This window comes from Epinephelus lanceolatus, chromosome 11 (assembly GCF_041903045.1).
Source record: "Epinephelus lanceolatus isolate andai-2023 chromosome 11, ASM4190304v1, whole genome shotgun sequence".
NCBI classification, from domain to species: Eukaryota; Metazoa; Chordata; class Actinopteri; order Perciformes; family Serranidae; genus Epinephelus; species Epinephelus lanceolatus.
In genome coordinates this window covers 28,849,840-28,866,535 of record NC_135744.1, presented here as the reverse complement: position 1 = coordinate 28,866,535, position 16,696 = coordinate 28,849,840, and positions in this window count along the sequence as shown.

Sequence of the window (16,696 nt, the reverse complement as noted above, 5' to 3'; positions counted from 1 at the left end):
ATGAAAATGAAATGAAAAATTAATGAAACATCTGCAGTTCTGTCATTGTTATTTTTTATAGTTATGTCCCTTTGTTGTAATATTTATGATTATTTTGTTTACTTAAACAATCAATATTCCTATTATGACTATTTGACTGGTCATCAGTTGCTTGAATGCGCTGTCATCTTTAATTGCGACTTCTGACAGCTGTTAATGAGCGGTCAACCCGTTATCTGGTTGCAGCTCAGTGGGTGTGACGTATCGTATCTTTCACTGTGCTGAGGATTTTGGGTCAGCATAACCAAAGAAGCATGCTGGCTTGCATACTGCAAAGTTGGACCAGGTGTAGTAGAACATCCTGGTATTTTTGGCATACTACATTTCACCTACTACATATTGTGCCATACAAATCTTTTTCCAGCCTACTTTATAGTATGGTAGTATGGGTACACACAGAAAGGGATCCTCCAGAGGAGGATCAAGAGGGGGAGCCACCCCTTTCTCTTCTCTCTGTCTCTCATATTAGACCAACAGTAAAACTAGACACTGCTGATCAAATATAAACCAAGATTATGTCACTGTGTTGCCCATTTCTCACCTAAAACATCTTCAGAAACATCACTGTTTCACTGTAAATCAGATCTTTTGTTACCAGCTGGCTGCTATATTGTTTCAGGTGTCAAAACTGCCAAGCTCGCATTATGTCACCCAGTAGTAAGAGTATTTATTGGTCCAGTGAGGCACAGTGCATTCTGGCAGCTGAAGATTTTCTACCTCTTGGGCAAAAGTGAATGTCACAGCCCTTTTTCTCTGTTTTCTCCAGTCATGTTGCACCAGTGTCAAAAGAATTTGCGTCTTTTTTTACGGCATAGACAGCCCAGTTTTATGAAAAGACCCTCTTTCTGACAGTGAAATACTTTAATTTCACCTAATTTCTATGAATTATAAAAATGTCCCATTATCAACCCACAACTGTGTTTCAAAGTTTGTTATGTGCTCACACTTAAGATCAATTTAAGGCAACATAACAAACAATGCACCATGCTCCTCCATCACTCCATAGCATCTGTCTGAGAGGCAAGGATTGCCAGACAGAGTACGGCGTTTGGAAAACTAAATGCAGATTAGAGTGTAGCAGACGGCAGGACATGGACAAGTGGCTGGAGGTGATCCAGCGCCGGAGGCGAGGATTATGATTAAGAAAGAGGGATGTGGTTAAGATAAATTACTGCTTGCTCATGATGAATAATTGCAGGAGGTGATATCCAGATGGTGGTCTTGACTCATCCCCATAATCAAACTCAGCGCTGTCATGAGATACAGGAGGAAAACAATCATTTGCTTCAAGAGAATAAATCCAACAAGTTGCGCAGCATAATATTCATTTTTGAGAAACTGTGTGATGACACATTTTGAAAAATCTAACTAGGTTTTGCAAGTGTACATTCCACTCCAACCCGTATGGCCTCATGTGTCCTTTTAATTAAAAGGCAGCCTCTCCAGTCATGATACAATATGCTGCCAAAGATGAGGTCAGCTGATATCAAAGTGATTAATAAGGCTTTCAAGTGTAATCATTTTATTACACTATTCATTATTGCCATACTCCACTCTTAGCATACAGTACAGGCCAAAAGTTTGGACACACCTTCTCATTCAATGCGTTTTCTTTATTTTCATGACTATTTACATTGTAGATTCTCACTGAAGGCATCAAAACTATGAATGAACACATGTGGAGTTATGTACTTAACAAAAAAAGGTGAAATAACTGAAAACATGTTTTATATTCTAGTTTCTTCAAAATAGCCACCCTTTGCTCTGATTACTGCTTTGCACACTCTTGGCATTCTCTCCATGAGCTTCAAGAGGTAGTCACCTGAAATGGTTTTCCAACAGTCTTGAAGGAGTTCCCAGAGGTGTTTAGCACTTGTTGGCCCCTTTGCCTTCACTCTGCGGTCCAGCTCACCCCAAACCATCTCGATTGGGTTCAGGTCCGGTGACTGTGGAGGCCAGGTCATCTGCCGCAGCACTCCATCACTCTCCTTCTTGGTCAAATAGCCCTTACACAGCCTGGAGGTATGTTTGGGGTCATTGTCCTGTTGAAAAATAAATGATCGTCCAACTAAACGCAAACCGGGTGGGATGGCATGTCGCTGCAGGATGCTGTGGTAGCCATGCTGGTTCAGTGTGCCTTCAATTTTGAATAAATCCCCAACAGTGTCACCAGCAAAACACCCCCACACCATCACACCTCCTCCTCCATGCTTCACAGTGGGAACCAGGCATGTGGAATTCATCCATTCACCTTTTCTGCGTCTCACAAAGACACGGCGGTTGGAACCAAAGATCTCAAATTTGGACTCATCAGACCAAAGCACAGATTTCCACTGGTCTAATGTCCATTCCTTGTGTTTCTTGGCCCAAACAAATCTCTTCTGCTTGTTGCCTCTCCTTAGCAGTGGTTTCCTAGCAGCTATTTGACCATGAAGGCCTGATTGGCGCAGTCTCCTCTTAACAGTTGTTCTAGAGATGGGTCTGCTGCTAGAACTCTGTGTGGCATTCATCTGGTCTCTGATCTGAGCTGCTGTTAACTTGCCATTTCTGAGGCTGGTGACTCGGATGAACTTATCCTCAGAAGCAGAGGTGACTCTTGGTCTTCCTTTCCTGGGTCGGTCCTCATGTGTGCCAGTTTCGTTGTAGCGCTTGATGGTTTTTGCGACTCCACTTGGGGACACATTTAAAGTTTTTGCAATTTTCCGGACTGACTGACCTTCATTTCTTAAAGTAATGATGGCCACTCGTTTTTCTTTAGTTAGCTGATTGGTTCTTGCCATAATATGAATTTTAACAGTTGTCCAATAGGGCTGTCGGCTGTGTATTAACCTGACTTCTGCACAACACAACTGATGGTCCCAACCCCATTGATAAAGCAAGAAATTCCACTAATTAACCCTGATAAGGCACACCTGTGAAGTGGAAACCATTTCAGGTGACTACCTCTTGAAGCTCATGGAGAGAATGCCAAGAGTGTGCAAAGCAGTAATCAGAGCAAAGGGTGGCTATTTTGAAGAAACTAGAATATAAAACATGTTTTCAGTTATTTCACCTTTTTTTGTTAAGTACATAACTCCACATGTGTTCATTCATAGTTTTGATGCCTTCAGTGAGAATCTACAATGTAAATAGTCATGAAAATAAAGAAAACACATTGAATGAGAAGGTGTGTCCAAACTTTTGGCCTGTACTGTATATCAAACAATTACACCACACTGAGAAAAATGCCACCTTCTCCAGCTGCAAAATATGTTGGCAAGTGGCCTCCACAGAGAAGGAAATATCATGACTTCAACAGATCAGCAAATAGTTCACACTCATATGTCTGGTTGACATCTCTGTCTCCCAGCAGCTGGGCAATTTTCATAACAAGGCTTAACTGACTGGTTATGCTTCCTTTTAATAATTCTGATTAACATTTAACGTGTAAAAAGGGCTTTAATTGCACCTAATGCATGGATTAACAAAGATAATCCATGCATTAGATTAACTTTGTTAATCCATGTATTAATTTCACCCAGAAACAATATTGTACGATTTCATTTCTCTTTAAAGCAGAGATTAGAAGGAGCTCTTTTATGAAATGACATGGATTTACTTAATGTATCATAGTCACAGATATTATGAGGTAAATACTGCATGGGGTCTTTATTTGGAAAGTTTGGATTACTTTTAATTAAATGATCTTTCTCTGGAAATCAAAGGAAGGGCAGTTATACGTACAATAAGATAAAAAGAAAATGCCTCAGTTCTAAAATTTAGAAAACGTGTGTTCGAGACCCGTGTGCCCTTCTGACACATGGACCCCTTCACATTTAAGACAGAGAAAACATGCCAGATTCTTCCCTGGTGAGCAGGACTCAGCAGGCTTTTAGAGAGGGATGGGATCAAAGGAGTCGTGCTATTTTGTATTTTGTAATAAAACATTTATGTGTAAACTGATACTGTTTTTGACTAAAAACTGAATTCTGCCAGTACTTTGAATTTTCTATGACTGGGTTAAAACTAAATCGATGCAATTACTCTTATGTTTGACTTTGAATGCAGCAAAAATCAATGTAGAATCTGTTAAAATAAGTCAATATCACCATTCTCTAATTAATTAACCCTTAATATTAATTTTTCACCCCTTCATGGTTGAAAAAAATCATCTTATTCTCTATCAGCTTACTCCAACTCTTCACTGCAGCAGTGTATAAAGTGCATTCATCAGTTTTAGTCTTAAAATGTTGGGACTTGTACTAGAAATTATAATCTAGTTTCATTTGCATCCACCCTGTCTTTCTAGCCTTTATTCTGCCTGCCTGATCCACAGTTTCACAATTCTCTGCCTGCCCATGTTTCTGGATAACTTTGCCTGTTCTGACTGTTTACCTGGTTTTGATCTTGGCCTCTTTCCTGTTTAGGGTGTTCATGCTTTAACATATTTTGTGGTAAGTGCTGCTTAAGGCTCTTTTTGAAAACAGACACAGACTAGAGCACTCAGAGAGTGCAGACCTTCGCCAAGCAGCTCTGATTTCCCACCATTTTATTATTTTATCCACTTCGTTTCAACCGATCACCACCAAAATTTTATCATCTGTTTCATTTCCATTATCAACCCTTCCTGAAAATTTCATCAAAATACATTCAGAACTTTTCGAGTTATCTTGCAGACAAACAGACCAATGCCGGCAAAAACATAACCTCCCTGGCAGAGATAATAATGACAACACTGATATCAGTCTCATTCCGTCCCTGTAGACCTCTGCAAACCACGCTAAAGCTCATACATTTAAGTTTATGTTTTTTGCCCTTTATAAGATGCTTTTTTCTAGTCTCCTGTGTGAGAGGAAGACTCAATTGCAATAAAGTCACAGAGTCTGTTGTAAAACTTAAATACAACATTAAACATTAAACAAGCATTGGGAAAGATGTTATACTTATGGCTAGTTCACATTACACGATTTTCACCGTGATTTTGCGTCGCGGAGACTATCGTAATCTTTTCAGTGTTCATACCTGGCGACGTGTGTTTCTGTCATCAAGAGTCTTGCCAACTGCGTTACGACCTGTGTGTGAACACCACAACATTTCTCCACTGAGCCCTCGCCAACAGAGCCCCAGATAATGCGGTGACATCACCAAACTACGTTTTTTAACTTGGAGACGACACACCGTAAAGGCATGGATACTTCCCAGTGTTGAATCAGATCTGCCTCCAGGGCCTGGGTCCAAACACAACGTGCTCCCCGTGATCCTGTGGACGCTGCTATTGCTGTTGTTGCTTGCTGGCTTGTCAGTGTTGCCAGATTTTGGGAGAGAAACAAGCAGCCAGGGCTTTGGAAACAAGCCCAAATGAAGCAAAGGATATATATAGAGAAAGGCGATGTTTAGAGAGCAAGCCCAAATAAGCAACTCCACTTTAGAAACAAGCCCAAAAAAAAACACAACCCGCGACTACCATTATTTGTTAGGGACTTTACAAAAAACAAGCCCAAAGTCAGCTAACAAGCGGACCTGGCAACCCTGCGGCTTGTCCTCCTCACATTTCTTCCTTCCTCCTACGTGCTGACGTGGGACGTATCCCGCCTCTCATTGGCTGATGCTCTTTGTCAGTCGTGTCAGACATCTCCAGTTTTCTAGCATGCCAGATATCCAGCCCCAGTCACAGACGAGGGGGCGACTTGCTCGTAGGCGTGTTCACACGAGGACTCATCGTAGCAGACTATCTGCCGACTCACCTCCGACCCAAGGTGGCTCTCAAGATCCTCTGAAAATTGTGTAATGTGAACTAGACTTTAGTGAGCTTTAGAAGACCGTACCTTCTGGGTCAGTAGGAGTATTTACCTCGGATCAGGATATGGCACTTGTAACTTTTTTCTGTAGAATCTGTAAATTCATCAGATAACTAGGAGAGGTGTTGCACCATATGATATTACAGGAATTGATATGAGACTCAAATAAAGATTTGTATAAGGTTAAAAGTGATTTAAGTGGAAGAAGGAGCTTCAGCTTAAAATATAAGCCAATATATTTGGAAATTTCTTTGTCAATTCATCAGTGTCACATTTAAAGCCCGAAGCTAGCCCACATTAAAACTGTTCATACCGACAGCGATGCAAATTGGCAACTGTTGCAACAGGTCCGCCATAGACCTTTTTCACAGCAGACATTTTGACATGTCACAGTAGGAAAAGCACAGGTGTATTTAAGAACATTAAACAAGCTGCATCCCATTTAGGAGATGTCATGGTATTGTGCGTGCTGGCTCACTGCAATACCTAACTGGGACACTTAATGGAACTGAGCCTTTGTTAAGGTGATCAGATCCACCTGTGCCTCTCCTACTTTGACAAGTCAAGATGTCTGCTCTGACAGAGGTCTATTGTTGTGAGGTTGTGACGCCTGCACAAAATGATGCCTTTGTATGTAAGCTCAGAAAAATGGATTTTATTCCAAATAAGAAATACCTCACCTTTCACCCCAATTCAAAAAAACATATCGATGGCCAAATTAATCACAGGAAAAAAATGCCTTCAGTGTTTGAAGACCTTTTACCTGCCTGTGAGTCTTGCTTTTGAGTTTGTCTTGCTGCTTTTCTGAGACGTAGCAAAAGGTTTAATAGGTCTGAGCTGTAACAATAAAAAGTGTGCTGCAAAGTTCAAACACAGTTTAAGAGACATGACCTTTTCTCTACACCAGCAAAAAAAAACATTATAATTACTGTAAACCCCTATTTTTAGAGAATTGACTTTGAGAAAGCTCTCTTTCCAACAATCCTCGCCTGCTGACTTTATAAGTCTCAACAGCTGGAGTTGAAATGTTTTCCAAGAGCCAGACTTGGTCCACAAGCACTGCCAGCAGAAAAATACATCAGAAACTGTTGACTCTGAACTGCCTTATCCAGACTAAAGCTCTTGTCCCGCTGCCAACAAGCTGCTCGTCTGCTGCTTGAGAACGGCAATCACGGTGGCATCACCGCTCCACTTCAAATGCTTTCAATAACTGTACTTTGCAACTGGTAGAAGTACGCTAACTGGCCGCTGCATGAGTCAGCTGTCTGCTCGTTGACGAGGACCAAAAGAGCCTGAAGACCGTCGAAGGCTGCTGAGATCTCTAGGGTTGCCCTATGGTTGTCATGACAACAGACACTGCAGACAGCAGCCTTTCTCTGCAACAAAATCAACAGCCCTAAACAAACCAAAACTGTAAAGCAGCCAACCTGTTATGTTCCACGACATCTGGGTGTTCAGCGGTGAAAATAAGGGATTTCAATTTTCATTTTCTTTTCAGTCTGTTTTATGGCAGCATAATAATCAAAGTCAGTGGTCCCAGCTGCCTTCCAGTACCATCCTGAAAACAGTGGAGCTGCCTGACATTGGTCACTAAAATATCCTTTTCCATCTACACCAAGCTATTCACAGAAGCAGGACATCTTTTAGTGATAAGACGGTTCTTTTTATTGTTGATCCCATACTAATGTCAATTTCTAAAATACAATATCCATCAAGATCACAATACAGCTTGTATCTATCATTAAACACTTACTTTCCTCTCATGCTTTCGTTATACTTTGTATCGGTGGAAAAGTGGTTAGTACTGTTTCACTTTCCTGCATCTGTGTGGTTTTCCACCAGGAGCACCATTTCCCTCCCACTGTCAACTGACATGCAGGTCAGGTGAAATGGGAGCTCTAAATTGCGTGTCATTGTGAGTGTGAATGTGTTTGTCCGTGATGGACTGGCAACCATGCACACAATAAGTTGAGAGGTGGGATACACCCTCGTCGAATTGTGATAGGTTTGCATGGCCCTTTACAGGAAAAGGACAAGTGGTTTAGAAAATGGACAAATGAATGAAAACACTGTCTCTAATTATTGTTCAAATCACAGCCATAAATACGCTCTTGTACCTCTCACACAATACATAAAGAGTAAAACCATTGTTTAAATGTTCACAATGCATCACACAATCAGTGTTAAAACAACTATAAATTGGCTCACTGCATCTAATTTTCTTCCCCAAATTAATTATTTCTCTGCCCACATAAAGCTTTGTTTCCAGGATTTCAAGCATCAGTGCTTCAATGTTACAATTTAGATCCAGTGTAAGATGAAAAATTGACTATTCAAGAATCACTTCACACTCCCTCTCCTCTGAATTCTCCTCTTTACTTCCAATATGCACTTTTCCGTAAGTAAACAAAGTCATTTCCACCTGTCTCCTCTGTTTTATTGTCCCTATTCAAACATTTCTGTAGTATATGTGATTCAGTCTGAGGTCACAGGAATATTTTGTTACATTGATAGTCTAATCTAGCACTGTGGCTCTTACGCATGCACATTTTATCATTGGATTTGCATGTAAATTCATAAAATAGGTAAAAAGCCAGGGGTGACTTGGTGTGTGGCTGAAAAATATGGTTTTAGGTTACAATGTCTTAACATTTGGACCAGATACCCTTACTCAATTATTCATTTAGTGGCTATACATAATTGTATTACCTTAATACATAAAGATAAAATGCCAAATCCACATCAGCAGCCTATATTATCAAGCTACAGCATGCTATAACAATCATGCCAGTACAAGTGAGTGATGATGTGCTTACAAGTATTTGAAATGCATATAATGTATCAATGGATGAATTACTGAACAGGCCTCCCAGGCACAGGCCCAGGGATCCAAAGTGTCAAGGGCCCCCTTTGCTTTCACCTTGTCACTCAAATTAACACATACTGACCAGGAAGAGACTTAAAAGACCATAAAGAAATGCAAAGGAACAACAAACAGACATGTAATAACTGCTAAAAGCATCAAAACAACCACTAAGAGAGACAAAGCAGCCTAAGAAGACACAGACAACCACAAGGAGACACATGGCCACACACAGAATTTCTACAGAGACACACAAAACCACAAAAAGATGCATAAAGACAGCAAAGATACACAAAACAACAACGACAAAAGAGGCAAAATCGCCACTAAGTCTGCGTGTCTTACTCCTGTATAGGAGAGGTGGGGGGCCTTTTGCACATCTGTGCCCAGGGGCCCACTGTCTCATATAAATGTATCTGAGCAGGTATTAAAATGACATATGAACATTGTTACACGTGGACTCAATAAGGACACTCTGGGTATTTTAAGCCCATGATCAACTTTATCTTAAAATAGAAATAGGCAATCAGCACATAATCGGTTGAGCAGGCTATAATTTAGATCCTCCCCTTTTGTCCTCGTGCCCTTTTCAGATTGGATGCTAAGATGAAGTTTTTAAAGCAATAAGTTTGAAGGGCATTTGGGATTTCTATTAGGTTTCTCAGGTCTGAGGTATATGACTCAGCTTTCTTAGCAGTTTACGCTGGTCACATTGAAGTACATAATTTTGTCTGAGGATTTTTAAATTCATCATCATGTCGAAATGTCATTAAATTTTACTTTATTTAAGTAGAGTTTTGCTCCTGAGATACCTTTGAAATTACTTTAAACCAGTCTGAAACCTGTCTTTCCCTTTCACTCTTTCCCTGTAACAATATATTCTCATGAAGGACATGAAGAGAACAATTTATGTGTGAGACCTGACCCTGCAGTCTGGCATACATTAGCCTGTAAGTGAGAACATTAGGCTGCAGCAGTGTTTAGTTTGATGGTCAATAAATTAACTGGCAGCATACACTATAAAAGCAGTAGAAGGAATAAGTACCACATTACATATCATATAAACCAGTGGTTCCCAACTGGTGGGTTGGCGTCCAAAAGTGGGTCATGGGTCTATTCTGAATGGACTACAAGTGACTCACAAATGTGTCAAGTTTGTAAAAAACACACTTTATTTTTAAGCACAGTGAATTTCCGGCACAGAGCTGTGTTTTTGAAGTATCTTTTCCAGCTGTAGAGTGAGTGACTAAAGTACAGTCACTTGACAGAGGCAAATTAGCTCGATAACATGGCCAAACACAAGTATGATGCAGATCTGGACCCCGTGGTTGGACCAGTTGGGTACCACTGATAAACTGTAAATAGTAAAAAAGAGAAATCAAGAATGTGCAAAAAAAATCTCATTATTTGAGATAATTTTATGTTTGTGGTGAATAAAACTCTTTAATTTGTCTGCTGGCCTTTTTTTCAGCTGTGGAACCAGATTAACAATAAGAAGATCTGTCTGTAGTCTACTTGAGTGTTGCTGTGTATGCGTCATGCATCCCTGATGCATTAAGAATCAAAAGGACACAGTAATCTCATAATCAACGGGTCGAGGAGATGCACTCCAGTATTTTCCCTGATAACTATAAATACAATGTGGCACAGTACTGATGTATTATGACACTGATTAGGACTACTCAAATAAAAAAAAAAAAAATCATATTTATTTGACCTCAATTTAATGTATGTGGATTATTGATTTGCACACAACAGATAGTTAATGTCAATGGCAGGCTTTGGAAAAGTATTATAGACATGATAAATAAATTGATCATTATGCAGTCTCTGGGGCTGAGAAAAGAGGCAAACACAGAAGTAGCAAAAACTGTAGTAATAGACTGGAAATGACTGGCAAATGTGTCAAGTTCATACAAAACACATATTATTATTGGGGTGTTGGTGGCTTAGTGGGTAGAACAGGTGCCCCATGTACAAGGCCGTTGCTGCAGAGGCCTGGGTTCAAATCCAGCCTGTGGCCCTTTGCTGCATGTCCACCCCCTCTCTCTTTCCCACTTTGATGTGTACCTGTCCTCTCCATTAAAGGCAAAATGCCAAAAAAAAGTGTGAAGTGCTGCTTCCTACTGTAGAGTGAGTGACTAATGGACAGCAACTTAAAAGAGACGACAAACTAGCTTGTAGACATGGCCAAGCGCAAGTATGACGCTGAATGTATTAAACTGTGTGGACCTTGAACTAATGATTAAGAAGAAATCTGAACCCCATGGCTGGACCAGTTTGGAACCACTGCTCTTATGGTAACTTGAGCCAGTGAGTTTCCACAGACACTCATAATATTATGCCCAACTTTGTAGCAGAAATAAAGATGTTTACAGTCTGATGCAAAAAAAAGGTTTGGTCTCTACTGCTAATTTAAAACTGCATGTTTATGACAACTGAATTTTTATATAACACACGTTTACATTATATTAAGGCCCAAAGTTACGCATTTTAAGGTTGGGACCACTTCAGTGATAGGCTGTTTGTCAGGTGTTGCTTCAATCTATGAGCCAACTCCACTCCTTGCTCCTCCGTCCAAATACGGACAACTGAAATACCAAACTCAAGGCTTCAAAATAGAAATGGGTGATGTCGCAGTAGCTATGTCCATTATTTTTAGCAATACATATTGTAGGCAATATATCTACTTAACTACCTGCGACATAATACCTTATGTCTATTTGTGACATTCATTCTAGTGTTATTTTCAGGGTAAAAAAATACATCCTGTACATAGTTTCTGCTGCTTCTCATCATCTATTTTTGTCACTTATTCAGTAAGTATGAACAAAGTGAATAATGAAAAATCGTTATTTTTGTATTTACTGTGAAGACAAGCCGAGTACCAAATGGATGTATGTAGATCTATGAGACAATCTTGACATCATCATGGCCAGCACTTGAAAATGCTTGTGAAAAGGATAATGGGTTTCTCTCCATTCTGTTGGTATTGCAGATAAACTGTAAGACTCTTGATGTATTTCACTTTCAAATATGACTGGCTCCCACAGTGCTCCTCATCCTATAAAACTGCAAATGGCACACAGTCTCAGTCTAACAAAATTGCATTTCATGGTGCTTTACAGATAAATGTAGTTTGTTTAATAGGCTATTTCCTGAATGCATGATTTGAGTCAGTGTTCACATGCTGAACACTCACTGTGCTGATTGGCAGGCAGTCCCAGCTCTCCTGATCCAAATCTGCTCAGCAGAGGCAGTCCAGAAGGTGTCTCAGTTGCCTGACTGGAAGGATTAAAGACGGCATCAAACAGTAATCTGAAATCTGTTCATTACAGCTCCTCTGATAAAATGGAAATATGGATGTGAGTTATGCAAGTCGAACAGAGGAAGGGAGTGTCTGAAGACTGCCGAGGTAGTTAAGTGGTGCAGACACAATGAGAATAGCTGAGTTGTCTTAAATTACCTAAAACAACTAAATAATGAACAGTTTCTGCAAACAATCACACACCCTCACACAGTGTCGTTCAATTATTGATTGCCTGACAGGCTACACAGTTAATTATAATAATGACAATAACTGAGCCATCAAGACGATTTAATTCCAGGTTTTACAGTCCGTTCAGTGCATATAGTGAAAAAATCCATTCTGGTAATGACAAAAACCACAAATTACTTACTGCTCATTGAGCTCCCTGCAAGACTCTCTGTGAATCGTTAGCATCATTATCTACTTACAAAATATGTTTCATGTTAACTTCTGTGCAGCGCATCATAATACATGGATGTTGATCTAAAGTTTCAGCCTCCTCCACATATAACATATTACCTTGTTTTCATTAGCATAAACCTAACCCTAGTCAGCCATTTACTTCTGTAAATATAGATATCAGTCTAACCTTCATAACGTAAATCCATTTACACACTGCTGCTAAAGGACACTGACTTGTTCGGGTAATTGTTGTGGTGTGTGTGACATGTGGGTCTGGTTTCCAGAGAATTTAACAGCGCTGACAGCACTAAATTACATCTCTCACTTTGTCTTTTCATTCTCGCTCCAGCTCAATCTTCCGCCTCTCTTGCCATTTGATTAAAGTTGTCCTTGGGTGTGTGGCTTTATAAAATATAAATCATTAACAGACTAATGCAAATTTCATGCACACATGAATAATGTGCGGTACGTCACATTTGTCTTTCCTGAATACAACCACCAATGAGTGACAGATTAGGATCCAGATTGGTTTTACTTACCCGAGTGTTACATTTGTACATCAAATGTTTTCATGGTTTTAACATATTCATTGGACAATGCACATGTCAGAGTGGAAATAGACACATTTTTTTGCTTATCAATTTGAAGTAATTGTTGATTATATGATTAATGAATAGAATAATTCACACCACAGTACTGGGTGCTCAGACTTGTTCTTGCTTCATTTAGTCTGTTTACTATTATGTCTTAATTTTTTATTATCTTGTCTTCATACCTGTGTATTTACTGTATTGTATTGCTGTTTTTTTTTTTGTAATTTCTGTGTTTTGAGCTCTGTTTGCTACAGGGCGTCCTTGAAAAAGAGAGCCTGCTCTCAATGGACCTACCCTGTTAAAATAAAGGTTAAATAACTAAAATAAAATAAATAATGACAACATCAGCATTTGGATTGGTCTGCCACCAGGCACTATCCCCTGGGAAAATAACGGCTCAATTTACATTACACAGAAAGTGCATCAACCATTGTGCAAACTAAACAGGAAAAGGATAGCAAAAGGATAAGAAATATGGTGATGTCGTACCTTAAAATTATTCAAAGTTCACTCAAAGTTCACATGGTTCCAAACATTGGCCCCCTGGGGAAAGTCCTGTGTTTTGGGACCAATCCACCATACCAACCTGCATCCTTACTGTGGTGCGTCCTTCTTTGATATTGATATTGATTTCCAACGTGTAAAAAATAATTTAAAATATATATATATATATATATATATATATATATATATATATATATATATATATATATATATAATATAATATAATAATTAATATATACATGTGTATACACCCACATACTCACATAGAAAAAGTAAACAGTAATCCCAGTGAACAACTGGTGAATGTCAAACCCCTTCTTCAACCCTGTACTTCCTGAATATCATATTTTTATACCTAATTAAAAACTGGTGTATTGCTTGAGCTCCACATTCAAACATTTCCACAACTTCACTCCACATACTGAATTACAAAAACTTTTTCTGGTTGTACACACACCATGACTTTGGAAATCAAATAATCTGCTTAAATTATAACCCCGGTCGCGGCCACTGATGTTGATGTTTTTTGTGCAGTTTGAAAAATCCACAAGACCAGAAAATTTTAATAAATTGGACTGTATGAATTACGAGTTAGAGTGATCCCTGTACCCAGTGTTATGAATTATCCGCATTGCTCTTCTTTGGAGAATAGAAAGTGAATACAGTGAACTTTTGTGGTTGTTGCCCCAAACCTCTGCACCATAATTTAAATATGGTAGGACTAGTGAACAGTAGAGAATGTGTAGTGATTTGTGGTCCGCTCCACTACTTTTTCCATCCACCTCCTTCAGGCGGTTCATCAGCAGCTAGTTCAAATCCACTGTTGAATGTTGAATTCGACCTTTGCCACATATTGCACACATGACTCTCTTTAATGGTCGACCTTTGCTGAGTTCGGTTCCACAAGTTCAGAGCCATTTTCACAGTATTTGCTAACTGTTGATGACACAGAGAAAAGGTCTGATTGATGGGTCCACTGTGAGCAGACTTGTTGGACGCTGTTGAACCTATGTTGATTATGTCATATCGGAAATGCCATCTCCTTGATGGTGGGTTGATTGCCGGGTGTTGAGCTGTGATATGTCTTGGCAGTGTATTAATACCATATGTTGATTGGTTGCGGAATAATCTGAGCCATCCTTTCTGATTGCCATATGGGAGACTGTAATTTCACTTGAGTAGATGTAGCCACGTAATAATGTTCCAGCTCTGTAATCACATTGATTCTGTTTTTTTTTTTGTTTTTTTTTCACTGGTTAGCTGCATCTATAAGAAGTTTGGCAAGTTCAAAAAAGAAGTGCACTCCATTGCATAATTGGGTTTCCTGTTAGAAAAGTTTGGTTGACTGACCCAAAGAGGAGAAGGGACAAGCTGCTTAACTGGTTAGCCAGAGAAGAAAGATCTGACTGGTTAACTGTTTCAGAAAGGAGGTCAGGCCAGCTGTCTGATTAGACACTCATGGAGGGCCTTCCACCGGCAGTAATGTACTGCCTGGGCAGAGTCCGGACCTGGCTGCAGTAAATAACAAATGAATACCAGTCAATAACCAAAACAGATAGCCACATAACAGTGGACAATCAATCTGATGAGAACACACATTGCAGCCCAATGAGCAAACAGATCGAAATAGGAAGAACAAAAATCTCAGTCCGCTTCCCTCTGTTGTCCAGCTTTCTCTCCTGAAGGTCTTTAAAATGATATGTACATGTTCAATAGACACACTGATATTGCCTCTTAATTGGTCTGCAAGAAATCTGTATTCAGGAGTGTCCTCATATAACTTGTATATGTCTGGAAGCACTGTCAGCATTTTGTCCTCAGTTGGCTTCTCCTTATATGGCCATGTTTACCTCGCAAACAGCCTGTGCTTTATTGACTTGTTTTTTCCCCGAATGTACTCATCCCCTTACACCCTATGTTTCACTTCGCCTTACTCAGATTACTACTTTCTGTAAAAGGGCATTGTATCCTCTTAGTCACTGGGGGACAGACCATATGCTGTGCTTCGTGCTCTTGCCATGATAATGAATATAAGTGTGCCTCTGCTACACTTTGCAAGCTCTCACACTTTTTATATTTAATGGAAGGTGCTATATTTAAGGCAAAAACAGGTCCCCCAGCTGTGCACCCAAACTGACACAATGCATTTGCATTAATTTAAGGGAAAGCGCTATATTTTTCATTCAAGATTCTATTTTCAAATGTTTATGTGTCTTAAGCTCTGTTTCCATTGAGCACTTTCAGTACCTTTGGAACCAAAAGTAACCCTTCAGACATGGTACCTAGACACTAGTGTTTCCACTGCAAACAGTACTCTTAAATGTGGGCAGGGTTGTTGTCACTCATTGCTCAGTCCAGCACTCACTGTATTTCCTCATTACCGGTGACACAGAGGGAAGTCTGCACCTTGTTTACTGTCTGCAGAACGGGTTTGCACGCCAACATTTTCAGAACAATAAAAAAAAAATAATTGAAAAATAGAACAGGCTGCAGTAAGAGTCTCTCTCGATGCGATATTTAAAAATAGGAGGAACGTGCATTTAGTCCATTTTAAAGGCTTGAAGATCCACTCATTACTAAAAGTCTGTGTAATTCAGGAGAGATAATAAAAACTAAAGTAATAGTCAAAGTTGTCACACTGAAATTTAAGGCATACTTATGGATTCATATCATCAACTCATACAGTGAATAACATTAAGTTAACGTTCCACCTTCAAAGTCGCCTTCAGTCGGCCCTGTGAATTAAATTAGTGTTTTCTCTGACTACAGCTGCTGCAAGAGGCAGCAAGACATCATTTCATTCTATAGTTACGGCCTACTAATATTTGTAAAACTCTCCATGGTATGAACAGTGGTTACATGAGCCTCAAAACCAGCCACAACTCTGGGTGACCATCTGCTGTTGACCAATCAACAGACTGCAGTGTTCACAGCTCCACCTTTTAATACCAGATCTGTGTGCTAGGTACCCCAACAGATGGGGGACCAAAAATGGGGATGGTATGTGATGTCTCCGTTGGTACCATCCACAACATTTTTCAGTGGAAATGGGAAAAAAGCGTACTGAACTGAACTGAACAGTACTGTACTGCTCAGTGGAAACAGGGCTTAAGTGACTTATGGAAAGAATAATTTTGTGAGAGAGCAGGCTGCACTGTAATCCCTATGGACAATTGTGTGCTGTCAATTTATGTCCACTAAAAGTGTT